Below are 28,000 nucleotides of genomic sequence, written 5' to 3'. Positions count from 1 at the left end.
TTATTCATGACAAAGGACATAGAACTGCCAACAGCTCCAGGGTTCTATCCTTTATGGCATATACTTCAAAGAGAAAGAGGGACTTCTGCCTCTCAGCTTTAGAACAGAAAGTACCTACCAACCCCTCCACCATGCGTCCCTTGCACACTCTGAACTTATCACTGTGGCCAAGGGGATGAGGACGTGTAATAGGCCAGGGTCAAATTTCAGTCTCTGTGAAGGGAAGGATGGGAAATCACAACTTAAGACCTCATCAGAATCACAAGGCATAAACAAAGAACTATCTTCAAAGGTAAGAAGATACCATGATGAGAAGGGAGGAAAGAACGCTAGCAAACTAAAACAGCAGATGTCCTCTACAAATGGTATTTAAGATGAAGGTTATTTAAACTGAAACAGGGATTGGAAATAGAACATATTTAAGACTGAGGTAGGAGAATTAAAATGCATGCTGTTTAAGATGGATTTTGGTTGGAACTTGTAAGGTGGAAGGATGATAAGACACATGGGGAGTTAAAATTAAGTAAATTTAAGGTAATTTGAAAATATGGTTAACAGTCAAGAGATAGGAATAATATGTAAGATCAGTCTAGGGTATTTGAAGTGAGGATATATATGCTTGATCAATATTTATAATAAAAATTGTTAAAATGAAAAATAATATTTATAAAATAATTAAAAATTGGAATCTCTTGAGTTCCTTCAATAGGTATGTTATTGTATTAAAATTTACACATATACAATGTAAATTAATACTTACTTTAGACCTGACAATAGGTACTATATCCATTTTAAAAACGATACCTAAAGTTATATATCTAAATGGCTGAGGCAGAATTTAAACCTAGTCCTGTCTGACTTCAAAGCCCATTCTCTGAAATACTGTGTTACATGAGGGGATTTTTCATGGAAAATATTTATAACTTAGGAAGGGATTTTGATATAGCAGAGGAGTAGCAGTGATATTTGAGATAAAATTAGATCATATAAGATGGAGAGAATTATTTTATTAGTATGAGGTATTTAAAATGTGGAATACTTCAGGCTTCCTGGTGGCTCAGACGGTAAAGTGTTTGCCTGCAATGCGGGAGACCTGGGTTCAATCCCTGGGTCGGGAAGATCCCCTGGAGAAGGAAATGGCAACCCACTCCAGTACTCTTGCCTGAAAAATCCCATGGACAGCGGAGCCCAGTAGGCTACAGTCCACGGGGTCACAAAGAGTCGGACATGACTGAGTGACTTCACTTCACTTCACCAGTAGAAACTGGACCATGCCTCACCATCTCTGAGTAGGTGCAAGCATTCCCTCAAGAGCTGAGCATAGGGCAGGAAGTGCCCACACCTTCTGGAAAAGGTGTGATGTGACACTATAGAAAGTGTTTGGACACTATAGGTGCTTTCTGGTGGAGAGGAGACTGATACTGGTGTGGGATCCACCCAGCAATTTTTTTGGAAAGTAACCACAATCTTTAGAAGGAGTTACTGACATAGACCTATAGATATAGGCACAGCAGGTTATACGGTGGTATTCCTTGATAAATCAACCTACATTTAATACAATTTCTGGCTTTTTCTGAAAAAAGCCATTCATTCCTAGAGGGCCAGCCACTCTCTGTTATTTACACTTTTCAAATTCCTATAGACAGTGTCTGCCTCATTATTCACCACTCCAGTAACATCTGTTGTCAAACTATCCATTTTGGATTTTTTTGCACTCCTTTCTCAAGTGTCCAAATCTAAATTTTATTTCAGAGCCTAAGGAGCACCTCAGAATAATTTTGGAACACAGATTATAGGCAACACTATGGAATCTACTCCAAGCAGATTGGTCACCTCACCTGGCTGCCAGCTAGACCCACACATATGAAACCTTTAACTGGAGAAACCATCTTCCAGTAATACATTTGGTTTCAAACTTAAAATGTTTGAAATAAGAAAATGCTTCCTTTTTTCTTGGCTAGAAACCCCTTCTCAATATAAGACTCTCTGGAGGGAATAATTAAGGAAAAAGAGACTAAGTTGGAAAAATCTAAGATCTTTATTTAAATCCTGGTTCCACCCAGCCTCTGATCTCAAGCTAGAGATAGAATTTTGAAAAATCATCAGTTTAGGCCTTTAAAGACATGACATTTGATAAGAACACTCAGGGAATGAGATAAAGTGAGAAGAACAGAGGGTCCAGTACAGAACCCCTAGGAACACTAAAATTTAATGGTTGGCCAAAGTATTGACTCCAATGTAGGAAGCAGAACAGAAGAGGTCATACCAGTCAAAGTTATAGACTGACTTTATACAAAGTTTTACATAGTGGTTGTAGTTCTCCACATAGCTGGAAAAAAATAATCATTATTCTTTCAGATTTTTCAGAAATGTTTCATGGGATCATTCAGTTATTCATTTAACATATAGTCCAGGGAGTCTACAAAAAAGCAATAAGAGGAAAAGTAAACATCTTCAAATTAATTGTTTAACTATCATCAAGGAACAGCTTAATTTGGAGGCCACAATAAAGTAGAAATATTTGGCTCAGTCCTTTTTAGGAAAAGGTTATTTATAAAACAAAAATGACTTGCAAGGAAAGAATAAATCTTTCAGTAAATCTACCCAATTCCAAGTTTACTCCATAGAAAAACAAAGCTCGGAGTCTCACTAAGATAGACTCAGTTGCAAAGCCATCTGTATTAGTCACCCACTGCTGTGTAACAAATTACCACAAACTTAGCAGCTTAAAACAATACTCATTTATGAGCTCACAGTTTTGTATATCCAAAGCATGGCATGGCATGGCTGGATTCTCTGTTCTCTCCAAGCTGGGTTGGAGACGTTGGGGAAAATCTGCTCTCAAGCTCATTCTTGTTATTGGCAAAATTCAGTTCCTTCCGGTTGTAGAACTGAGATACCTATTTTCTTGCTGGTTGTCATTTGGGAGCTGCTCTCCTAAAAGTCATCGACATTTCTTGCCACATGGATCCCTCCATTTTCAAATCAATCTACTTCTGCTTCATTGAAAACACCAAAGCCTTTGACTCTGTGGATCACAACAAACTGTGGAAAATTCTTTAAGAGACAGGAAAAACAGACCACCTTACCTGACTCCTGAGAAATCTGTATGCAGGTCAAGAAACAACAGTTAGAACAGGACATGGGACAACTAACTGATTCCAAATTGTGAAAGGAGTTCGCCAAGGCTGTATATTGTCAGTTTACTTATTTAACTTGTATGGAGAGTACATCATGTGAAATGCCAGACGGAATGAAGTGCAAGTTGGAATCAAGATTGCAGGGAGAAATATCAATAACCTCAGATATGCAGATAACACCACCCTTATGGCAGAAAGTGAAGAGGAACTAAAAAGCCTATTGATCAAAGTGAAAAAGGAGAGTGAAAAAACTGGCTTAAAATTCAACATTCAAAAAAACTAAGATCAAGGCATCTAGTCCCATCACTTCATGGCAAATAGATGGACAAACAATGGAAAGAGTGAGAGACTTTATTTTCTTGGGCTCCAAAATCACTGCAGATGGAGACTGCAGCCATGAAATTAAAAGACTCTTGCTCCTTGGAAGAAAAGCTAGGACCAACCTAGATATCATATCAAAAAGCAGACACATTAAATAAAGACAAAGATCTGTCTAGTCAAAGCTATGGTTTTTCCAGTAGTCATGTATTGATATGAGAGTTGGACCGTAAAGAAGGCTGAGCACCAAAGAATTGATGCTTTTGAACTGTGGTGTTGGAGAAGACTCCTGAGAGTCCTTTGGACTGCAAGGAGATCAAAACAGTCAATCCTAAAGGAAATCAACCCTGAATTTTCATTGGAAGGACTGATGCTGAAGCTAAAGCTCCAATACATTGTCCACCTGATGAGAAGAATTAACTCATTGGGAAAGACCCTAATTCTGAAAAAGATTGAAGGCAGGAGGAGAAGGGGATGACAGAAGATCAGATGGTTGGATGGCATCACCAACTCGATGGACATGAGTTTGAGCAAGCTCCAGGTGTTGGTGATGGACAGGGAAGTCTGGCATGCTGCAGTCCATGGGGTCACTGAGTCAGACACGACTGAGCAACTCAACTGAACTGACTGAAGTTAAATCCTTGTGGTACTTACAATCGCTGACATTTTCCACCTCTGACCTCTGGGTGCACGTGTGCTTACTTGCTGAGTTGTGTCTGACTTTTGAGACACCGTGGACTGTTGCCTGCTAGCTTCCTCTGTCCATGAAATTTTTCAGGCAAAAATACTAGAGCGGGTTGTCATTTCCTCCTTCAAAGGACCTTCCTGTCCCAGGGACTGAATCTGTGTCTCCTATGCCTCCTGAATTGCAGGCACATTTTTAAAAATTAATTTATTTTAATTGGAGGATAATTACTTTAGAATATTGTGGTGTTACCCACTGAGTCATCTGACCTCTATACCTAAGTTTAAAATGCTCATGTAATTTGGTCAGGCCCATTCAGATAATCTTCCTATTATAAGGTCAACTGACTTGGGACTTCAATGACATTTGCAAAATCCATTTTGCCATATAACCTAACATAATCATGGAGAGTGCTTTCTAATCAAATTCACAGATTCTCCCTACACTCAAGGAAAGGGAATTATCCAGGACATGTACATCATGAGGGTACAGAGAGTTATGAGGAGTATCTTAGAACTCTGTCAAACACACTATCTTAAACTGATAAAAATTAAGGCAGTCGCACTTTCAAAATTCAGCTCTAGTGCCTTTGGTCTACGTAGGTAGCTCAGTGGTAAAAAGTCTGCCTGCCAATACAGAAAAGGCAGGTTTGACCTTTGGGTCAGGAAGATACCCTGGAGAAGAAAATGGCAACCACTCCATTATTCTTGCCTGGGAAATTCCATGGACAGAGGAGCCTGATGGACTACAGTTCATAGGGTTGCAAAAGAGTTGGACATGACTTAGCAACTAAACAACAGTAACATCTACCTTTTATGTGCTTTTTTGTTCACCCTACTTCCCAACCTAGGTAGGAGTAATTACTTCTAACTTTTCTTAAAACACTTGTAACGTTTTAGTACATTAACTTATTTATACAGCAATCTTTCTTTATAGACTAGGAGCTTCTAGTAACTAGAGATTGGGTCTGATTCACTGCTATACCCTCATGGTCCAGCTTAGGGACTGGCATACAATTGGTGTTCAAAGACTATTGTTGAGTGAATGAAAAAGAAATGGTATCATCCATTGGTTAACCTGGACACTGTCTTTGAAACAACTTAGAGGTGTGGCTGAATAACTGAGTACAAAATATATCGAGACCCACGGACAGTCTTTTATTGTAATAAGAACATTTTTTTTTATCATGCTCTTCTTTTTCTTTTCTCCTTTTGCCCAATACTAACCTTTTATCTTATGTCCTAGATTCCAATCCTTCCAGCCTCTCCTAGGACACCCTCCATCTGTTATACCCTCTCCCTCATACATTTTCAATCGTATGCCCTCCACTGGCTCTCTCATCTCTCCCTAAAAACATGTTTAATTTCTCTTTAGCCAAAATCTTTTGTTTGATTAGGCTTCCAACGTAAGGTAGACTCCATTTCTTCCATTCCTATGATATTGTTCTAGTCTACCTTTCATCTGGACTAAATGATGTTTCTGCCTCCAATCTTACCCTATTCCAATCCATCCTTCACACCAGTGCCAGGGTAAACTGTAAAATACAAACAAAGACATATCATTCTTCTGCTTAAAACTCTTTGATATGTTTTCATCACTTACTGGGTCAAGGCCTACTACTTATTATGGCATTTGAAACTCTGCACAACTTGTATTTCTGAGATATTTCCTGCTATCCTCCCATCTGTTACCCATTACACCCCACTTTTACCTTGATTATATGAGCCTTTGGTAATCTTTGAGCACAGAGCATGTGCTTTTACCATATTCTATATTTTCTCATGTTCTTTCTTCTTCCTCATATCTTCATGGTAGAATTAATTGTAATCTCTTCATGCATATGACTCTATCTTAGCACTGCTCATATAAAAGATGTTTTCCTCTGATTGTGGGCTCTCTGCTGTGTAGTAAGGATTAGTTTCAGAACTAACAAGATAAGGATCCCCTAAAGGAACTATCACTCATGAATTCATTCCCTATCCTAAGTGTTAGCTAAGTGCTGCTTCTGTGTCAGGTACTGTGCTGTGTACTGCCACTGATACAGTTAGGCACATAGCAGATGCTCATGCAGGGACACATATCAGAAAAAAACAGTTTAAGATGAATTAACTCTTCCATTTTTGTCTTGTACCCTCAAAATCAAGCATGGAGCCTGGCAAGCAGGAGTGCTTAATAAATGTTTATGAATCAAAGAGAAATGAATGATCCTACATAGATGGATGAGGCAGCTAAGGCCACCAAACAGGATTGTTTCTTAAAGGTTCTTATTCATACTGCTGCTGCTGCTTCTGCTGCTAAGTCGCTTCAGTCGTGTCTGACTCTGTGGGACCCCATAGATGGCAGCCCACCAGGCTCCCCCGTCCCTGGGATTCTCTAGGCAAGAACACTGGTGTGGGTTGCCATTTCCTTCTCCAATGCATGAAAGTGAAAAGTGAAAGTGAAGTCGCTCAGTCGTGTCCGACTCCTAGCAACCCCATGGACTGCAGCCCACCAGGCCCCTCCATCCATGGGATTTTCCAGGCAAGAGTACTGGAGTGGGTTGCCATTGCCTTCTCCGTCTTATTCATACAGTGTCACCATTAATTGACACATTCTTTGAGATGTGATTTTTAAATAACGGTATACCCCCTCCTAAGTCATTAACAATGAGAAAAAAAAAAAAAAACACCTGCTAAATTTCAATGAGGAGTTGGAAAATATTATCCACTAATATATCCTTTATGATGATTCTTTCAAAAGCAGCAGAATTACTATAGGTAACTAACTATCAAGTTACGGTATGATATGGCAACTGCCAAGGACATCTTTCCATAAATTTTTCTAAATGGGAGCCTTAGCCCTCTTTACTCGACCCCACCTCATCACCTTCAGTCAACTTTAGCTAATAGCAAGAAAAACAATAAAATAAATAAAATGGAATTTTCACATGCTTTAAGGGCAAGAAAGTTAATGATATGTTGCCACTAAAATTTCTCATTTTCTCTTATATCAGAATTTGGCCATAAATGAAACAATGAAAAAAGTTACAGCCTCCTCAAGTGTGCCCAATCAGATAAAGAACACTTAATTAATGAGGCTGCATGGATATTTTCAAATATTCTTCAAACCTGTGCATAGACTCCAAGAAGGGATAATGAATACTAAATTCAGTCACAGGTATTTTAAAGATAAAAGAATTGAGGCCTATAGGAGACAGACTTACTCAAGGTTAAATAATGAATGGAAGGCAGAGTTACACCAGAACCCAAGGTTCCTGCCTCCCACTTTGGTTCCTTTCAAGGCTTTCTAAATTAGAAATTATCAGCCCATAGACTTTCTAAAACTTATTGTGATCATAAAGATAATCTATTTTATTCAGTACCACCATTCAAAGCAGCCAACATAGAAGAATCATATAAGAACAAACTAAATCCTAATGTGGAAGTTTCTTCCAACCCTGGTAATGAGAAAGAAAAGACTACAGAAACCAGTGACAAAAGAAACTCATCCAGCCAGACAATGATACTGCATAATTTGAGAAAAAGGAGAGAATCATGAAAGTGCTTGGATGACAAATGGAAACAAACAAGAACTCCTGGAGATCCTGTTTCATTGCCCAGCTCTTATTAGAGTTCCCAAAGTTTGCTGTATATCTGAGGTGGAGGGAGACTGATTCCAAGTCAGTACTGGGAAGTACCTTTTCACCATAACAGCAGCCAAATGTGGAACAGGCTGCCTGCGAAGTCAGAATTTCCCTCTAATTGGAGACAACCAGACAGAGGCTGGGCATTGCAAAGGAGACTCTACCCATTTGGTGGAAAGGGCTTTGTGAATATACCCCATGATTTCCTGTATCTTTTCCAACCCTGAGATTCTACTACTCCATGGTGGAAGCTTAACATTGAGATGATTTGGGTTTGGATTTGGGGGTTTTCTTGTGTCCCTCAAATTATACCACAAAACTAATTGCCTATACTTCCTCTTCAAATGAATTCAAGTGATTAACTACTTAATAAGGCAATGTATAACATTTATACTTTGTCCTACCTACTTTCAAAGAGAATGGGTTGCCTTTCTGGGTACGCAGTGTCCTCCATCAACGTTCAGAAGTTGTTTTGTGGAAGTTGCTCAGTAACCTAATGATCTTTTGATGAATTTGTGGCAGAGAAAGTGGTCTCCATGTCCTATTCCTCCGCCATCTTGAAGTGTTCCAGAAAAACATCTACTTTTGCTTTATTGACTATGCTAAAACCTTTGACTGTGTGGATCACAACAAACTGTGGAAAATTCTTCAAGAGATGGGAATACTAGAGCACCTTACCTGCATCCTGAGAAGTCTGTATGCAGGTTAACAAGGAACAGTTAGAACTGGACATGGAACAATAGACTGGTTCCAGATTGGGAAAGGAGTATGTCAAAGCTGTATATTGTCACCTTGCTTATGTAACTTATATACAGAGTACATCATGTGAAATTCCAGGCTGGGTGAAGCACAAGCTGGAATGAAGATTGCCAGGAGAAATAGCAATAACCTCAGATATGCAGATGATATCACCCTTATGGCAGAAAGCAAAGAAGAACTAAAGAGCCTCTTGAAAGCAAAAGAGGAAAGTGAAAAAGTTGGCTTAAAGCTCAACATTCAGAAAACTAAGATCATGGCATCTGGGCTCATCACTTCATGGCAAATAGATGGGGAAACAATGGAAACAATGAGAGGCTTTTTTGGGGGGGAGGGGGCTCCAAAATCACTGCACATGGTGACTGAAGTCATTAAATTAAAAGACACTTGATCCTTTGAAGAAAAACTAGGATCAACCTAGACAGCATATTAAAAAGCAGAAACATTACTTTACCAACAAAGGTCCATCTAGTCAAAGCTATGGTTTTTCCAGTAGTCTTGTATAGACGTGAGAGATGGACTATGAAGAAAGCTGAGTGCTGAAGAATTGATGCTTTTGAACTGTGGTGTTGGAAAAGACGCTTGAGAGTTCCTTGGACTGCAAGGAGTTCCAACCAGTCAATCGTAAAGGAAATCAGTCTTGAATATTCATTGGAAGGACTGATGCTGAAGCTCCAATCCTTTGGCCACCTGATGTGAAGAACCAACTCACTGGAAAAGACCCTGATGTTGGGAAAGACTTAGGCAGGAGAAGAAGGGGACGATAGAGGATGAGATGGTTGGCTGTCATCACCAACACGATGGACATGAGTTTGAATAGGCTCTGGGAGTTGGTGATGGACACGGAAGCCTAGCGTGCTGCAGTCCATGGGGTCACAAAGAGTCAGACACGACTGAGTGACTGAACTGAACTGAACTGTTACAATACATGCTGGATGTTGGGGTGGTAGATGAGGGTTCTAGGAGTCAGTATATCATGGACCCAGTCATTAACGATGGTCTGGGTCTTCTAAGGTGCTCAACTATACAATGGACTCTCTGTAGTTGTTCTATGTACCTGATATTATCAAAGTCAAAGTAACTTGCTGAATAGTATGACACATCTGAATATGTATGAATTTACCATCTTGCTATAGGAAATGTGCATAATCTTCTTGGCTAATATCAGTTGAATGCCTTCTCTGTGGCAGGTACTGAAATAAGGTATTTCTGGCAGAATCAGCCCACCAGAGTTGGTAACTTTATTTCTTCAGTTTTAATAAGATGTTAAGTATATTTTCCTAGATCACCCAGCTAAAAAGTGGTTACAAATACAGGCAGCCTTTTGTCAAAGCTTTGTGTTGAACCACTATCCTTTCTCTCTTTCTAATGCATATGCATATATGTATGCATACATACATCTATCTGATGTCTTGACATACAGAGATAAGAGCACACAATTTAGAGACGGGTGGATTGGTGTCTCATTTAGCTTCTGCCAGGCTTGACTGACTTCAAGAAAATCATGTAATGTCTCTAACCCTGGATTACTTCATCTATAAAACTGAGGCAAAACATCTAACAGGTTAAAATGAGATGCCACTTTAAAAAAGTGCTTTGTAAAAGACATATCACCAGAAATATTATTTTGTCTGATCATAGTTATTACAGTCTTAATTCTAGCACTCCCTCTAGATTCCCTTTAACTTCATTCTTTTCATATAACTCAAATTGAGCGACTTCTTACCATCTCCTTTGCTTCTCTAGTTGCTCTTTTCTCTCTCACAGAAAGCAGAAATGGTCTCCAAATTGGCCTTCCTATGCCTCTCTTGCCCCATTTGCTTTGCATTATAAATCAGGTCATGTCTAGCTTCCTACTGCTCTAAGAGAAAAATTTATATTCCATACTGTCACCTAGATATCCTCTATTATCATCTGGCCTGGTTCTTACACTCTTATCTGCCAGGTTCTTACATCTCAGGCCTTACCACTCTCCCCTGCTCACTGTATTCAACCACACTGACTTTTTTTAACAGGTCAAATTCATATCTCACAGGCCTAAAAGATGATGTTATTAAGGTGCTGCACTCAATATGCCAGCAAATTTGGAAAACTCAGCACTGGCAACAGGACTGGAAAAGGTTAGTTTTCATTCCAATCCCAAAGAAAGTCAATGCCAAAGAATGCTCAAACTACTGCACAATTGCACTCATCTCACACACTAGTAAAGTAATGCTCAAAATTCTCCAAGCCAGGCTTCAACAGTACATGAACTAAGAACTTCCAGATATACAAGCTGGATTTAGAAAAGCCAGAGAAACCAGAAATCAAATTGCCAACATCCGCTGGATCATAGGAAAAGCAAGACAATCCCAGAAAAACATCTACTTCTGCTTCTTTGACTACACTAAAGCCTCTGACTGTGTGGATCACAACAAACTGTGGAAAATTCTTAAAAGAGATGGGAATCCCAGGCCACCTTATTGGTCTCTTGAGAAATCTGTATGCAGGTAAAGAACAACACTTAGAATTGTACATGGAACAATGGTCTGGTTCCAAATTGGGAAAGGAGTACGTCAAGGCTGTATACTGTCACCCTGCTTATTTAACTTCTATGCAGTATACATCATGCGAAATGCCACACAGGATGAAGCACAAGCTGGAATCAAGATTGCAGGGAGAAATATCAATAACCTCAGAAATGCAGATGACACCACCCTTATGACAGAAAGTGAAGAGGAACTAAAGAGTCCCTTGATAAAAGTGAAAGAGGAGAGTGAAAAAGCTGACTTAAAATTCAACATTCAAAAAACTAAGATCATGGCATCTGGTCCCATCACTTTATGACAAATAGATGGGGTAACAATAGAAAGACTGACAGACTTTATTTTCTTGGGCTCCAAAAGTCACTGCAGATGGTGACTACAGCCATGAAATTAAAAAAACCCTTGCTCTTTGGAAGAAAAGTTAATGACCAAGCTAGACAGCATATTAAAAAGCAGAAACATTACTTTCCCAGCAAAGGTTCCTAGTCAAAGCTATGGTTTTTCAAATAGTCATGTATGAATGTGAGAGTTGGACCATAAAGAAAGCTGAGCACTGAAGAACTGATGCTTTTGAACTGTGGTGTTGGAGAAGATTCTTTTTTTTTTTAACATTTATTTTAATTGGAGGCTAATTACTTTACAATATTGTAGTGGTTTTTGCCATACATTGACATGAGTCAGCCATGGGTGTACATGGGTCCCCCACCCTGAACACCCCTCCATCTTCCCTCCCCATCCCATCCCTCAGGGTCCTCCCAGTTCACCGGCCCTGAGCACCCTGACTCATGCATCAAACCTGGACTGGAGATCTATTTCACGTATGGTAATATACATGGGGAGAAGACTCTTGAGAGTCCCTTGGACTGTAAGGAGATCCAATCAGTCCATCCTAAAGGAAATTAGTCCTGAATATTCATTGGAAAGACTGATGCTAAAACTGAAACTCCAATCCTTTGGCAACCTGATGCGAAGAACTGACTCACTGGAAAAGACCCTGATGCTGGGAAAGACTGAAGACAGAGGAGAAGGGGACAACATACGATGACATGCTTGGATGGCATCACTGACTCAATGAACATGAGTCTGAGCAAACTCCAGGCAATGGTGAAGGACAGGGAGGCCTAGTGTGCTGCAGTCCATGGAATCACAAAGAGTTGGACATGACTGAGTGACTGAACAACCACAAATACTCTCTGTACATACTCTGTGCTCACATCTTCCCACCAGTCATTCTTCTCCATTAGTCAAGATGCTGCCCTTATTCTACCTCCTCATGGAAGCCTTCAGATTCCATCTGAGTCAAAACAGTTCCCCTTCCCCACACTCAACCAGAATTCTCTATTCCTTACTTTGTTTCTTTTCTTTATAGCTTTCTTTCTTTTCTTTATGTTTCTTTTCTTTTATATCCCAAGATAATGAGGACAGGGACTTTGACTTGTTTATAAATATATCACCAATTGACAACCTGAGCCTACTGGTTGACATTCAGATGATTAAAAAAAAAAAATCTTGGACTACAGCTGATTTACAGTGTTGTATTGGTTTCAGGCTGGAGGAGGGCATTGCAACCCACTCCAGTATTGCCTGAAGAATCCCAAGGACAGAGGAGCCTGGCAGGCTACAGTCCATAGGGTTGCACAGAGTTGGACATGACTCAAGTGATATGGCATGCACACATGCCTTGGTCAGGTGTACAGCAAAGTGACTGACATATACACACTGCTGCTGCTGCTGCTACTGCTGCTGCTAAGTCGCTTCAGTCGTGTCTGACTCTGTGCGACCCCATAGACGGCAGCCCACCAGGCTCCCCCATCCCTGGGATTCTCCAGGCAAGAACACTGGAGTGGGTTGCCATTTCCTTCTCCAATGCATGAAAGTGAAAAGTGAAAGTGAAGTTGCTCAGTCGTGTCCGACCCTCAGCAACCCCATGGAGTGCAGCCTTCCAGGGTCTTCCATCCATGGGATTTTCCAGGCAAGAGTACTGGAGTGGGGTACTATTGCCTTCTCCAATACACACTACTACGTACAAAATAGATAACTAATGTAAACCTGCTGTATAGCACAAGGAACTCTACTCTGTACTTTGTAATGGCCTATATGGGAATAGAATCTTTATTTTTTATTTTTTTATTTATTATTATTTTTTTGTTTACTTTACAATATTGTATTGGTTTTGCCATACATCAACATGCATTCACCACGGGTGTACACATGTTGCATGTATGTATATAAACCATTCTTCCAACACACATCAATCAATTAAAGATACAAAGACTGAAGTCCTGCTTTTCTTTTAAATAAACAGTTCATCCTTTTTATTCACCCTCATCTTTCAAGTCTTTAGTTAGGAACTCGATTCACTGAGCACCAGGAAGAGATGAATGCCTGTGAAACTCAGCCTAAGGATTCCTCCCTTTGGCTTGGAGAGGAACTCCCTCAACATCAGACCTAAAAATAGAATTTCAGCAGAGCCCTCACCAAGTCTTCTCTTCTGTCTTCAAACCTGCATCTGATTAGGATTTTAGACAACTAGTCACTGCATGCTTGAGCAACTGCAAGGTCTCTCTCATTTAGAGAGGTTCAAGAGGCTCTTTCAAAGCTATTGCTTAATGAGGCACATTTTACTCTCTGTATGCAGCTCCTCCAGGGTCTTGAGTTGAATTTTAAGGCATTTTAGTCAGTTATTTCATTCTAAATGATTCCTATAATTTATTTTTAACCTTTTTTTTTCCCGTCAACTTCCTGCTGTAAGGCCTTGGAGAAGTCACTTCTCTGTATCGGGCCACAATGGCTGTGAACGTTTGTTATATATATAATAAAATCCAATGTTAACATGGGATAATTTTACCTTCCAATTTTCCCCAAGTAACCTTAGATTAATTTGGTAAAAATTTCATTTGTTGCCTTATTAAAAATAAGTAACTTAGAGCTTTTATTGTTGCAGTTTTTAAAATTAGGGGGTTATCTACAGCAATCTTCAGATGCTATCACAGTTCTAGGAAGCCCTTACACAGCTCCTAGCATGGCTACTAATTTCAGTGGATGATCTGTGTAGATTATAATCTCCAAAAGTAGGATTCATGGCTTAAACATCTCTGTTCCCCAGCACTTGTCAGTCATAGTATACTACCTATTTGTGCCAACAAAAAGTATGGTATACCAAAAAATAATGGATTTGGAGTCTTAAGCTTTAGGACTTACACCAAGACAAGTTACCTAACCTCTCTGAGATTCAGTTAGCATGATTAATAATAATAAATTCTTGTAGGGGTATTATAAGGATTAAATTAGATGACTGGTATGAAACTGTAAACCCTAAAGTACCACATAAAATGTTAACTATGATATTAATGATACCACAGAGTGATACAGTGAAGGGGCTGGGTATTAACATTTTCAAGTTTACAGTGGTAAAGAGGAAATGATTCTTAAGTGGAGGGTCAAAAAATCTGGATCCTAGACTTAGCTCTGCAGTCTATTAACCTGTGTGATTTAATACCAGTCACTTTCCCTTTCTGAGTCTCAAATTCCTTGTTTATATAATTAGGCAGTTAGATGAATGCCAATGCTATTTCAAGCTCTAACATTAAGAAACAGCTCCTTGAAGGCTAGGACTGTCTTTTCCATCTTTGTGTCTTCACTGCCCAGTAGTAGCATTTAATAAATGTTAATAACTGCTTATTTTAACTAAACAGAATTGTGGAGCAGAGGAAACAGGGAAGAGGGACAATTTCAACAAATTTAAGGACATAAAATCAATAAGATTTTGTGACAGATTGGTAAGAGAATAACTGCACTTCAATTGAAATGGAGGTCAGTTGACTAGATTCCAACAAAGGGAACCATCAGTGACCAAGTAACACACCCTCAGCACATCCTTAGAAGGATCAGTTTAAAGAATCTGGGTTATTTAATACAGAAAAGAGAATTCTCAGAGGGTAATGGATCAGCTCTGACAAGCTCTTCATTCAACAAATAGCTTAAAGCTTGGATTCAAGGTATTAGAGACCACTTTGTGTCACTCTTGGATATCCCATTTTGTGTGATACAACAAGGTTGTATATTCAAGAGTTATCATCTTTGACTATATTAGCTCTGAGAGGAGCACAGAATGTGACTGACAGCTGAGAAGGGCCCCCTAATGTGACAATCGTAATTTCTGAACTTAAAGGTATGGTAGTCTGCTGGAGGATTTGGGGGCTGTTTTTTGTTTCATGTGTATCTGAGACATATTCTATAGATATCAAGACTCCCAAGATAATGAGGAGGTTTATGGCAACGAGGTTACTTGAAATGGGAAAAATGACTAGAGTATAGAGAGACCAAGTATTTCAACCCCGCCATTTCACTGATAAGAAAATGGGAGACACTTTCCAAGATCATACATTGAGTTAATGTCAGAGCTGCTACTACAAGAAAGGAAACATTTTGTTTGAGTATATACTATATGTCAGGTTCTGTTAGGCAGCTTTACATGTATCTCAAAATGCCATATACACAGAAGATATATTCAGCAACTTTATTTTATAGATAGATAAACAAGTGTAGAGAGTTCAAGCAACTTGTCCAAGGTTATACTAACATTAAATTTCAGAGTCAGTACTGAACCCACTTTGGCCCATGGGTTCAAATCCTTAGCCCATGTTTGACACTATGCTATTAAATGGAGAACATATATATCCTGGCTTACCAAGGACAGTCTCAGTTTATGCATAGAGTTATCCTAGCATAATTATCAGTAGTACTCCTTCATTAAAAATTTCAGGTTTGAAATATAAATTATATGACCAACCTAATTTTTTACCATGAATTTGAAATGTTAACTTTCAAACAAAAATTAGAGATCCAGGAGCTGGGTGTTCATGGAGCTAACTTTATTACTATTGTATCATCGCAGAAAATTTCTTTACTTCTAAGATTAAAATAAAAAAAGACGTTTGTCCTGCTCACTTGCTTTCTGAGGCTTTCTCTCATCTAAAAGTCAAAAGTTATCAGTAAATAAAGATATTAGTTAGAAAAGGATATGGTGACTGATGAGGAAAAGGATTCTGTCTAACCTAATTCTCAGATGATAAACAAACCACAAGCGTGGAGAATGCCACATCAATTTAAGGAAAACTCTGGGAAGTTATATTAAACATTGAATCAAATCCTTATCCCAACTGAAGTTAGAGTATATATAGCTAACATCCAAATAGCTCTCTACAGTTACTAAATATTTAACTGATTTATGCATTAGTTCATTTTTAATTAATTCATCCAACAAATACTTAGTCCTGTTCTGCGCTGAAGTAAACTAAATACCATAACTCCTCAGAGCAGAGACTGCCTTGGTCTTACTGCTTGCTGAACTCTCAACATCTGGCACAGTGCCTGACACATAACAGGCGCTCAATAAACATATGTTGGATGAATATTACTGAACATAAAGATTAATAAGAGACAGCCTAAAATCCCACTGTATATTAGAGGAGAAAGGCAAATTAAATCAGAGAACAAATGTAAGTATCAAACAGAGGGAAACCAGGCAACTGAAAAAATGAGAAAGTGGCCGGGTCAGAGAAAACTTCCTGGAGGAGCTGTTTCCTAGGGTAAATTTTAAATAGAGGTTGGCAACACAGGCTTTCATTTGCTTACAAAGACAACTGAAGAAGTAGAGATTGTTACTATTTTGCAGAGAAAGAAACTGAGTCTCAGGGAGCTAAGTGACTTATCCAAGGTTACACTATGTTCACATTAATATACTCCTTCTTTATATTCTTTCTTTAGCACTCAGAAAGTTACAGGGTGAGAATAGGGAGACCTTTGGCAGGGTTTAAAAATAACAGAGGAAGACTTTTTGATATTTTTTAGATTGAAGAAGAGATTCTGAGTACACTTTCTTTGACTCTGGAGAACAAGAAGGAATTAAGTTGGGGCTAGAACAGAGAAAGTATTAAGAGAAAGAAGCGAAGGCAACTTTAACAATGTATTAGTGCATTCTGTCATTCCCAGATCTTTCATTTATTGAAAGCTTACTATGTATCAGGCAGTGAAGAAACAGAGAAGGAATACATTTCTGATTTCAAAGAACTCAATGTCTAGTAAGATAACACAAGTATACACCAGCGGAGGGAGAAAGAAAGGAGGCTTGGAGTTGATACCTAATCCAGAAATAGAAAAATATCATTTTCCTATGTGTGATTCTCAGAAGCTTGAACATAGAAAGTTTCAGTTCAGTTCAGTTCAGTCGCTCAGTCGCTCAGTCATGTACGACTCTTTGCGACCCCATGAATCGCAGCACGCCAGGCCTCCCTGTCCATCACCAACTCCCGGAGTTCACTGAGACTCACGTCCATCGAGTCAGTGATGGACAGTTTAGTATGTCAATAAATGGAAATATTGAAGATAGCCAGTGGGTTCCACAGAGAGACACACCATGCCCAACTGATGCCTTTATCACATCCCACAAACGTCACTTTTCACTCTTATTCTACCTAGCTACCACTTCAAGATCAGACACTGGAAATTTCTAGTAAGGCTTACTATATGACAGAACAAAAGACTGAAAGAATGAATAACAAGTAATAGATTAAGATATGCACCCCTCCCAAAGAACACTTAAACATCAGACTTCAGTGCCTTAAGTGGAGTGTAAGGTTCTGTGTTGGGAAGCTTAGCTGTGGAACCATTTTCAGAAAATGTAATACCTTTCCCATCCTTTTACACATGGAAAAATAATCCTCAGCCCTGATTCCATGCCCAATCCCACTGCCACAGACACACCCGAACACACACACACGTGAGTGCATGCAGGCTGACACTGGTTGCCAGAAATCATGGATTATTCCAACAGGTTCTGTAATTAAGTGAGTGACTTTGGGTAGATCACTTGCTGTCTTTGAGCCTATCTTCTCATCTATAAAACGTTCATAATAAGAGTACCTGTCTTGCAAGGCTGCTGTGAGGCTCACCTGAGATAAGGGATGTTAAAATGCTGCAGAACATGTCCTTCTCCCATGTCCTCTGTATCAGCAAAAGTGACCATCATTTCTATATTCCCAGTGTTTTGTTCACAGAGATTGCTCAATGACGTTTTGTCGAATGAATGCATGCCAGTATTATTATAGGCTGTCAGGAGAAGGACGAAAGGAATCCAGTAGCTTGATCTAGATAATATTACTATTCTTAGGAAGTACTTTACTAAAAACTAATGAGAAAGGAGCCTACCTGTAAAAGATGTGGTCTAGTAATAAATCACACATTTGCCTAAGCTATGAATCATTCTGTATAATTAGAACAAATAATTTTCCTATAAATCAAGGCCTTGACAGCTGTGAAGGTCTGATGTTTATCCCCCTCAAATCATCTAATTATAGTGAGAAGATAACAAATGATTCTTCTCTGAAGGAGAAAAAGTCAAAGGGGGAGATTTTGAGGGATAAACACCACTCAGTCAAATGGTTAAGATGAAGGCACAAGACACTAGAACTGATTTCCAATGATTCATCTCTTTATTTCAGAACCTTGTTGCAGGGTTTGGCAAGACATTTGGTAGAGTAATATGGTGTGCCTTAGAATGAAATTTTCACATCAGTCCCAGATTCACATTTGAATTATTGTAATTTCTAGGTAAATTGTGGCTTCCCAGAAAATTCTAGCTATTTTTTTCCTGTGTGACAAAATTCTAAAAATTCCTCAAAAATTTAGCCTCCATTAATTACAATTCAGGACTCATCTTTCCAGTCTATGCTGTTAAGAATCATTTTTAAGAACTTGGATTCCCCAAAATGAGCCACTACCACCCACAAGAAGTATATTTAAAAAAAAAAAAAAGAAGATTTCTAGCCTACATGTAGAGAAGTCTGGGCTCTGGGATGGACAGGATCTAAGGCTGGAGGGGTTTCAGTTTATACCAGTCCAGTCTTGCATCTTACAATGGGTAAAGTGAAGCTTGGACTTGTTCCCTGAGTCCAAAGACATAAATGCAGAAGTAAAACCTTTCCAGTCCTAGTTACAAAGCCCTTGCTTTTTCAAATATCCTACACTGCCCTCCATTACACCATCTGAATATTAGTTTTCTTTTCCATCAAATGAGATGAGGTGTTGGAAGGCTTCTAGATCCATAACTCTATATTTTTGAATAGTTTAACAGCAAATAAATCTTTTACTTTGTTATTGCCTTAATACTAGTAATTCACTGATTCACATTGCTAGATTTGCATTGTTAAACCTGTAAAAGCTAAGTGTCCTATCTCAATTATTTTATCTCACTAAAAAGGGGATAATAATACCTCTGTTACTGAATTTCCATGATTAAGTGGTATAATGGAAAATGAAAGTGCTTTGTAGGTAGTAAAGTAACCACCAGGATGATACAGGAAGAGGAAGAAGAATCTTTCCTGTCCTCCAATCTCATCCTTTCCCTTTAATCTGTTAAAGTGCCTGAAGGAGCATCTTTTTCACAGGAGTCAAGATCTGACTGAACTCACAAGTTAAGCAACAGAACAGGGAATAAAATCCATGGGATCAGAACACAACATCATCACTTTTGTCTCCTGTCTGGTTTTGTTAACCAGCATCAGATTTTAAAAAGATTGACAGAGGTGGTGAGTGGGACTCTCTAAAAAGGCCCTTCCATCTGGTGTAGCACCGAAACCATCAGTTCTGTAATTAAAATGCAATTGCCATCCCCTGCCGCAATCCCAGGATGGCCATTCCATCTGAATGAGATATAGGGGGGAAAGTACCATTTTTTGCACTTTTCTGGCTCCATTAAGTTTATTCTCTTTCTATTAATTAATCTAACTACACTAGGGGCTCCTTCTTACTTTGCAAGTGAGGATGACACAAACCACGCATGGGATGTATGAAACAACATGAATTTTTCAAACTTGGTGCCCATCCTCATTACAGAAAGGCTTAATTACTTCTGACTAAATCTGAAATTAAAATACATCATTGGAGCAGATTCACCTGCGTGTGTAGGTGTTGGTGTGCCCGCCTGTGTAACGGGAAGAGATGAATCACCCAAAGACAGCATGCAGGGAAGGAAACTGTGCAAGGTGGCAAGATGATTCTCAGGGAGGGCTTCAAGAGGAAAGTCAGAAAAGGTAGGAGCATATACAAGGGACAGTCTGTTAAGTTCTACACTAGAAGTAAAATGACATCATGTCTAAAGCCCATCATGACAGTGAAGGCATTTGCTGGAGTGAAAGTAAACTGAGGTAGGAGGTGACAGAGAATGAGGCTGAACTGTGAACGCAGCCAAAAGTATAAGAAAACCTAAGATGAAGGCAAGCCAAGGTTGTAGTTGGAAAGATAGCATAAGCCATAGAGAAAAGGCAAAACTAGAAATAGAAAAGTGGGAAAAGGGTTGAAAACCAAGAAGACAGATTCAGAAATAGATCTATAAACAGTGTGTGTGGGTTTCTGCTTTAAATGTTGTCTAGAATGTGTTGTAGGGTAAGGCTGCTGCTGCTGCTGCTGCTGCTAAGTCGCTTCAGTCGTGTCCAACTCTGTGCGACCCCATAGACAGCAGCCCACCAGGCTCCCCCATCCCTGGGATTCTCCAGGCAAGAACATTGGAGTGGGTTGCCATTTCCTTCTCCAAGGCATGAAAGGGAAAAGTGAAAGTGAAGTCGCTCAGTCGTGTCTGACTCTTAGCGACCCCATGGGCTACAGCCTACCAGGCTCCTCCATCCATGGGATTTTCCAGGCAAGAATACTGGAGTGGGGTGCCATTGCCTTCTCCGATAGGGTAAAGCATGGGAGATTAAATGACATTTCTCAGACTGGAGTGCTTTAAGAAAGAAAGTATTGAATTATAAAAAACAGGGATCTAATACTGGTTCTGCTATATACAATTCATCTGATCTTGGATAAGTCACTTCCTCTTCAGGCTTGTTCCCTTATCTGCAAAGTAGAAGCAATAACACCTCTCTCAGGTACTGAGCTACTAAGTACAGCTACGCATCTATGAGCGTACCATTCACATCAACTATAAGATGAGCACTACCACCTGGAACTGTGCAGTGCAAGATTATGAAATCTGAATATGGCCTGAAAGGGGACACTTTTTTATGGTAAAAATATGTATAACTGCATTATATTTTTAGCTTGTATAACATTAAGCCATATACTGTCTTTTTTCTGTTTTCTCATATTTTAAGTTAAGGTATTGGACTAGATGATTTTTTAAAGGTCTTTTTCAATTCTAATACTGAATAGTGTTATGACTTCTTTGAATTTCATTCATTCACCCATTCAACCAAAATTCAGCTGGGCCCTAAGCCAAGTGCTGAAAATTAGAAAATAATTGAGATATGTTCCTTTTTCCTAGGAGCTCACAGTTGAGTGGACTTTTTACTGTATAAGGTCCTTCTAGGTAAGGCTATTGGTACTTTTCAATCGTATTTTCTAAGGCCATAATTTCAAGCACAATGATTGAATTATAGCACTGAAAAATATTAAGCTAATAAGAATAAGGAATTGGACATTTTAAATAACATGTAAAATTAGGCAGTCTTTTCTTGAGACAAATAGACTTATTCTGAAAGTCGTTAGATTGTTTTAATAGGGAGTACTGGACTGGGATTCAGAAAGATTGAGCTCTAGTTGCAGTTTTACAGCTAGTCACTATGAAACCTTAGTCAAGTCACTTAATCTCTCATAGTATGAGGTCCCTACTGATCAAATAAGAGACTGCACCAACCCAGATGTCCTTTGAGCTTACAAGGGATCTATATTTTAACTAATCCTTATCAAAGTAATAATTTCAGAGCACACACACACATACATATGTTGGCAATATACACTTAGACAGAAAATGCCCAAACGCTTTCTGACATCTCATAAATCTATAAGTACTACGAATAACTGATGATTCTTGCTAAACCAAATATAGGTTGTAAAAATTAAATTCACAGAAAGATCAAGTTACCATTGAACCAGCTCTTGCAAACTCCTTTGTCATAATTTCCATTTAAACTGCCTCTGAGAAGCTGAACTCATTGATTTGTGTTCTCACTTCCATTCACTTCCTTCTTATCAAATATTTCACATTTGTTTTCTCTTTCCATTTCACCTTCAATAAAGCAGACTGGCTGAAACATATGATTCACATAAGGGGAAGAAAAGGAGACGGATTGAATATAGAATCCCAAATCTGACACAACCTAGCTATATGTCCTTGAGCAAAGGATTTAACATCTCCTGGTCAGTCAGTCTAGTCTATCTATAAAATGGGAATAATAAAAGTTACTTCACAGAGTTATTTTATAAGTTAAAAGTAATATACATAGACTGTGTAGAACAATATCTCATTCATAGCAGGTATTCTATAATGTTATTTTTCTTCCAATACACTTCATCCATAACATTCTCTATAGATAAAAACTTTTTTTTTTGAAAAGCATTTATTTAACCTGAAAATTATGTTCTAAATATATCAGTATTATAATAATTCCTTTATCAAACATGATGTATGGATATTCATGAGATAACATACCAGATTATACTCACTACATGCACTAAACAAAGAGACTAACTTGAAAATTTCTGGCAATTCAACCTTGCCAAATACTCATGATAAAAAACTAAGATATCCAGTATTTGAAAAAGACAACAAGAGGAACTAATTTGCTATCCAATCCTCTGACTCCTTACAAAATAAGTACCTAAAAACAATATACTTGAATTTTATTAGTTTAATCAGTATTAGAAGTATCATGACCAAAAGTAGGCTTATGCCTTCAGTTTCTACAGACAGTTAGTATAAGAAATGCTTACCTATCAGAAGCATTCTAATATATTTGCAAAATACTAGTTTAAAGGTATCCAACCATGAATTTAAACAGTTCTCTTTTACAAGGAATACACAATAATAATCCCTCCTCGAATGTGGGGCTAGGGAAAACTTCTTTCTCATTTAACATATCTGTTTTTCCCTGTTAAATACATAAGGGAAATGTTATTATATTACTTCTGTTTTGGTAGCTAGGAATCTCAGAGCTATGTCTAATTTTTAAATGTAATAAGCTATCTTGTGTTTAAATAATTTTTTGTCCCTGTGAGCATCTCCACACCCCCATTTGCACTATTTGGCACATTTTTCAGAATCTTTTTTTTTTCTTCTTTGTCACTCAGCTTTTTTTCTTTCTTTTTTTTCCCATGCAGAATCTTGTGAATGATCCCTTTACTTTCAATCTTGCTCTTCTTCAAACATTCAAAAGCCTTAAAAAAAAAAACCTGAACCTTTGCTTCTAGGAAGATGATTTTCGTATGTTTCTCTAATTCTCCTGCTAAATATAATTCATAATACTTGACATTATACATAGAGAAATTTAAGAACATTCTTAAGTGGGGAAAGCAGAAGATTGACAGGACTCAGAGGATGACAAGGGGGTGGATGCCATGGATTTTCTTATCGCCTCATATATGCCAGAATACGTGCTAGAGAAGCCAAAACCCTCGAAAGGACAATAAATGCAAATGAAGAAATCCAACAGAAATCTCTTCTCTCTAGACAGAGGACTAGGAAAAAGGCAGCCTAACCACTCAAAAAACTTTTAGAAAGTAAATGCTCTACTATAGCCAAACACTACAGAAAAAATTGTGGACAGATTTCCATCTTCTCCAAGTTTAGCAAGGTACTCTAACTACACTTCAAGAGGAGTATCATAGAAGGCTCAGTAAGGACTTGATGTTTTCAATACTTCTTAGCAGTAATGAGCCTCTTACCCACTTATCAACAGTGGTTCCAGTTGAGACAGCAGAAGATAGGAGCATGGGCTCTTACTAACTCTGCCACACTGAGTAGTCCATCCTCCTCTAAACTGGTATGGTGTCAGTACTTTTGTGGAGACAGAGACTGGCAGAGTGGATTAGGAAACATGACCTAACCATACAATATATATGAGAAATTCTAAATATAACAATATGGGCAGGCTGAAGAAAAAAAAAAATATATATATATATATAATGCAAATAGTAATTTAAAGGAATCAGGAGTAGCTCTATCAATTTCAGATAAAGTACATTTCAGGGCAAAGAAAATTATCAGAGATGGAGAACATTATCATACAATGTTAAGGGGTCAATCTACCAAGGAGGCAGAGTAATATAAATATAAATGTTCATGTACCAACTAAAAAATCTTCAATAAGTAAAGCAAAAGCTGAAAGAAGAAATAGGATAGAACAAAAAGTAGAATTGGAAGGAGAAATAGAAGTATCCACAATTACAGTTGGATATTTCAAAAATACAACGATAGAAAATCAACACAGAATTCAGTAATGTCAGCAATCAACAGAACCCCAAATGGCCCTTTATAGAACACTCTATCAGATAACAGTAGAATAAATACCATTATATAGTGTGTACAAAGATATACAAAGATAGACCGTCTACTGGCCTATAAAACAAACTTGATCAAATTGAAAAGAATTGGAATCATACTGTGTTCTTCTTTGACCAAAATGGAACTAAACTAGAAGTCATAAATAGAAAGATAACAGGAAAATCTCCAAATAAATTAAAAACTAAATAAGAAATTTATAAATAATCTATAGGACCAAAAGAAAACCTCAAGAGAAACTTTTAAAAAATACATTTCACTGAATGAAATGAAAGCAGACCTTATCAAAATTTGTGAGACATAGCTAAAGCAATGTTGAAAGGAAATTTTATAACACTAAATACACACATTAGAAAAGGGGAAAAGTTTCAGATCAATAACTTAAGCTCTGACCTCATGAGCTAGAAAATAAGCAAAATTTTAAATCAAAACAAGAAAAAGTAAGTAAATAAGAATAAATAAATGACACTAAAACAGAAAAAATGATAGAGAAAATTAATGAGACAAAGAGCTGGTTCTTCAAAAAGATCAATAATATTGACCAACCTTTCCCAAGATTGACAAAGAAATAAATATATCAAATGGAAAATAGAAAATATTATGAACAACTCTACAGACATAAATTTGAAAAGTTAGCTGAAGTGGATCAATTGTTTGACAAACACAAATTACTACAACTTACATGGTATGAAACAGATACCTTGAATAGCCCTATTAAAGTGAAGTTGCTCAGTCATGTCTGACTCTTTGCCACCCCATGGACTATAGCCTACCAGACTCCTCTGTCCATGGGATTCTCCAGGCAGGAATACTGGAGTGGGTTTCTATTTATTTCTCCACCTATAACTATTAAGGAATTTAATTTATAATTTAAAAATTCCTTTAAAAAACATCCCGGCCTATATGATTTTATTGGAGAACTCTACCAAATGCTTAAATAAAATTTAATATTAATACCAATTTAAAACAATCTCTTAAAAAAAAATGAAAATGAGGGAACACTTTTTAATTCACTCTATAAAGGTAATATTCTAACCTGATATCAAAATAAAGCAAAGACAATACAAAAATACAAACTACAAACCAATAACCCTAATCAATATGGATGCAAAACTCCTTAAAATACTAGCAAAGAATTCAGCAATATGTAAAAACAATTTGGTTATATGATAGAACGAATGGAATTTACTCAAGGATGACTCGATATTCAAAAGCTGATCAATGTAATTCACCATATTAATAAGTTAAAGAAAAAAAGTTACATGATTATATCTATTGCTGAAGAAAAATTATCTGACGAAATTCAACACCCATTCATAACAAAAACTCTCAGAAAAATATGAATAAAGTAGAATGAATTTAACTCAATCACAAATATCTACAGAAAATCTACAGGTATTATACTTACTGATGAAAAACTGTCAGGTACTAAAGATAGCAATAGGAATACAGAGTGGATAAGGAAATGCCCCTGCCCTGAAGGCATACGGGCATTAAAAAATGGGTAACAACTGTATAGTGTAAGATGTGCTATGGCAGTGCATAGGGAGGAATTCCGTGATGGTTTAATTGAGTGTCATCTAATCCTACCCAGGTTTTGAAAGACACCGAGTTCTCCAAGGAAGGTGAAGGAAGAAGAAATTTTAGAAGGAAGGAAAAACATCTTTAATGTTCTTAAGGCAAGACAAGTATTACTAAAAGGTAAGATGCTTATTAAGACATGATGGAAGCTGAGGAGCCTTGACATAGACCAAGTTGTTCAAACCTCAATTTTGTAGGATATGGGGAAATGATGTTTATTTTGTTTTAAGAATCCCCATGAACAGAGGAGCCTGGTGAGCTACAGTCCATGGAGCCGCAAAGAGTTGGACACAACTGAACGACTAAGCACAGCACAGGAAGGATCTGAGCAGAGTTGAGCTTTGCAGTGTTTAAGAATGTCCTCAAGGGTATGACTCTGTCAACATTAAGGAGTCAAGAAGTATAAGGAGGTCTATTTCAATAGTCCACATAATGATGATGGTCAGAATTAAAGCAACAGGAATAGGTTACAAGTTCTGTTTCCAAAACAGCCAACTCTCTGGACTTCTGAATCCACAAAGGAAAGGAAACTGAAGTGGCTCAGTCATGTCCGACTCTTTGCAACCCCATGGACTGTAGCCTCTCTGTGGTAGGGATTTTTCCAGGCAAGAGTACTGGAGTGGGTTGCCATTTCCTTCTCCAGGGGATCTTCCCAACCCAGGGATCAATCCTGGGTCTCCCACCTTGTAGGCAGACACTTTACCATCTGAGCCACCAGGAAAGACAGGGAGGTCAAAGACAGCATCAATTTCACGCATCGCAGAGGGAAGATAAAGGAAGTTGCAACAGTACCCTGTGTTCTTAAAAACAGGCCTGTAGCCAGGGAAAATGGGAAAGTTAGGTAGAATATTTTAAGCTCAAGATTCAGTGTGAGACAGAAAGACAAATGAAAGATTGCATAATAAAGACCAAGAGCCAAGTCTGATTGTCTATGTGGGTATGCTCAGTCACTTCAGTCATGTCAGACTCTCTGCGACCCTATGGACTGTAGCATGCCAGACCCCTCTGTCCATGGAGTTGTCCAGACAAGAATACTGAAGAGGGTTGTCATTTCCTTCCCCAGGGGATCTTCCCAACCCAAGGATCGAACCCAAGTCTCCCGCATTGCAGGCGAACTCTACCACTAAACCACCAGGGAATCCCTTTTTTGTCTATATAATCTTGGAAAGTCACTGAGTCTCTGAAAGCTTCAGTTTCCTCACCTAAAGGATGAGATAATAAGCTTCAGATTACACAGTTTTTTTTTGTGAGGGTTAATTAAGATGATATGTGTAAATGTGGTTTGTAAACTGGAAAGAATGTGAGAAATCATAATGAAAAACAAATACCCTTTTGCAAATCCTCTGCTTTAGACCATCTGCAAAATTGCTCTTGGAACAAATAAATTTCAACCTTGCTAGTCACAACTTCTTTGTTTTCAGGACTAATATGGATACACATACACAAAAAGAGAAGATATGAGGGGAAGAAAGAAGAAAGAACTAACATTTGTGGAGCACCTACCATGCACCAGGAATTGAGCCATATGCTTAAACACACATGACTTAATGTATCTTGCCATGAAAACAGAGTCAGGGAAGATAAATAGCTTGACAGTTTCCCATAGATGAAATTCAAAGAGAGTTGGAAGTAAGAAAGTTAAGATGGTCTCACTTATTTTTTATAAAAAGTTTAAAGGTTACTTTCAATTTATAATTATTATAAAATATTGGCTACATTCCCTGTGTTGTACAATACATCCTTGAGCCTATCTTACACTCAAGAGTTTCTGCCTCCCACTACCGCTCCCCTATACTGTGCCTCTCCACAATGGCAAACACTCATTTGTTCTCTCTGAGTCTGTTTCTTTTATGTTATATTCACTAGTTGGGTGTGTTTCTTAGATTCCACATATAAGTGATATTATACAGCATTTATCTTTCTCTGTTTGACTTATTTCACTTTAGCATAATGCCCACCAAGTTCATCCATGTTGCTGCAAATGACAAAATTTCTGTCTTTTTATGGCTCAGTAGTATTCAGTTGTGTATATATACC

At 38.1% G+C, this 28,000-nt stretch overlaps 1 protein-coding gene and 1 long non-coding RNA gene across 7 annotated transcripts in view; one reads left to right on the top strand and one right to left on the bottom strand.

The window, feature by feature from the left end:
- Positions 1–28,000, bottom strand: part of BEND5 (BEN domain containing 5) — a 1,466,135-nt gene that overhangs the window by 999,008 nt on the left and 439,127 nt on the right. The window lies entirely within an intron of this gene.
- Positions 73–27,887, top strand: LOC112446017 (uncharacterized). Its single transcript, XR_003034068.2, has 3 exons — positions 73–292; positions 25,977–26,083; positions 27,385–27,887. It is a non-coding gene; the product is annotated as an uncharacterized lncRNA (long non-coding RNA).

The sequence above is a fragment of the Bos taurus genome, chromosome 3 (assembly GCF_002263795.3).
Source record: "Bos taurus isolate L1 Dominette 01449 registration number 42190680 breed Hereford chromosome 3, ARS-UCD2.0, whole genome shotgun sequence".
NCBI classification, from domain to species: Eukaryota; Metazoa; Chordata; class Mammalia; order Artiodactyla; family Bovidae; genus Bos; species Bos taurus.
The sequence above is the reverse complement of the archived record's forward strand: the minus strand, read 5'-3'. Positions and strand labels throughout refer to the sequence as shown.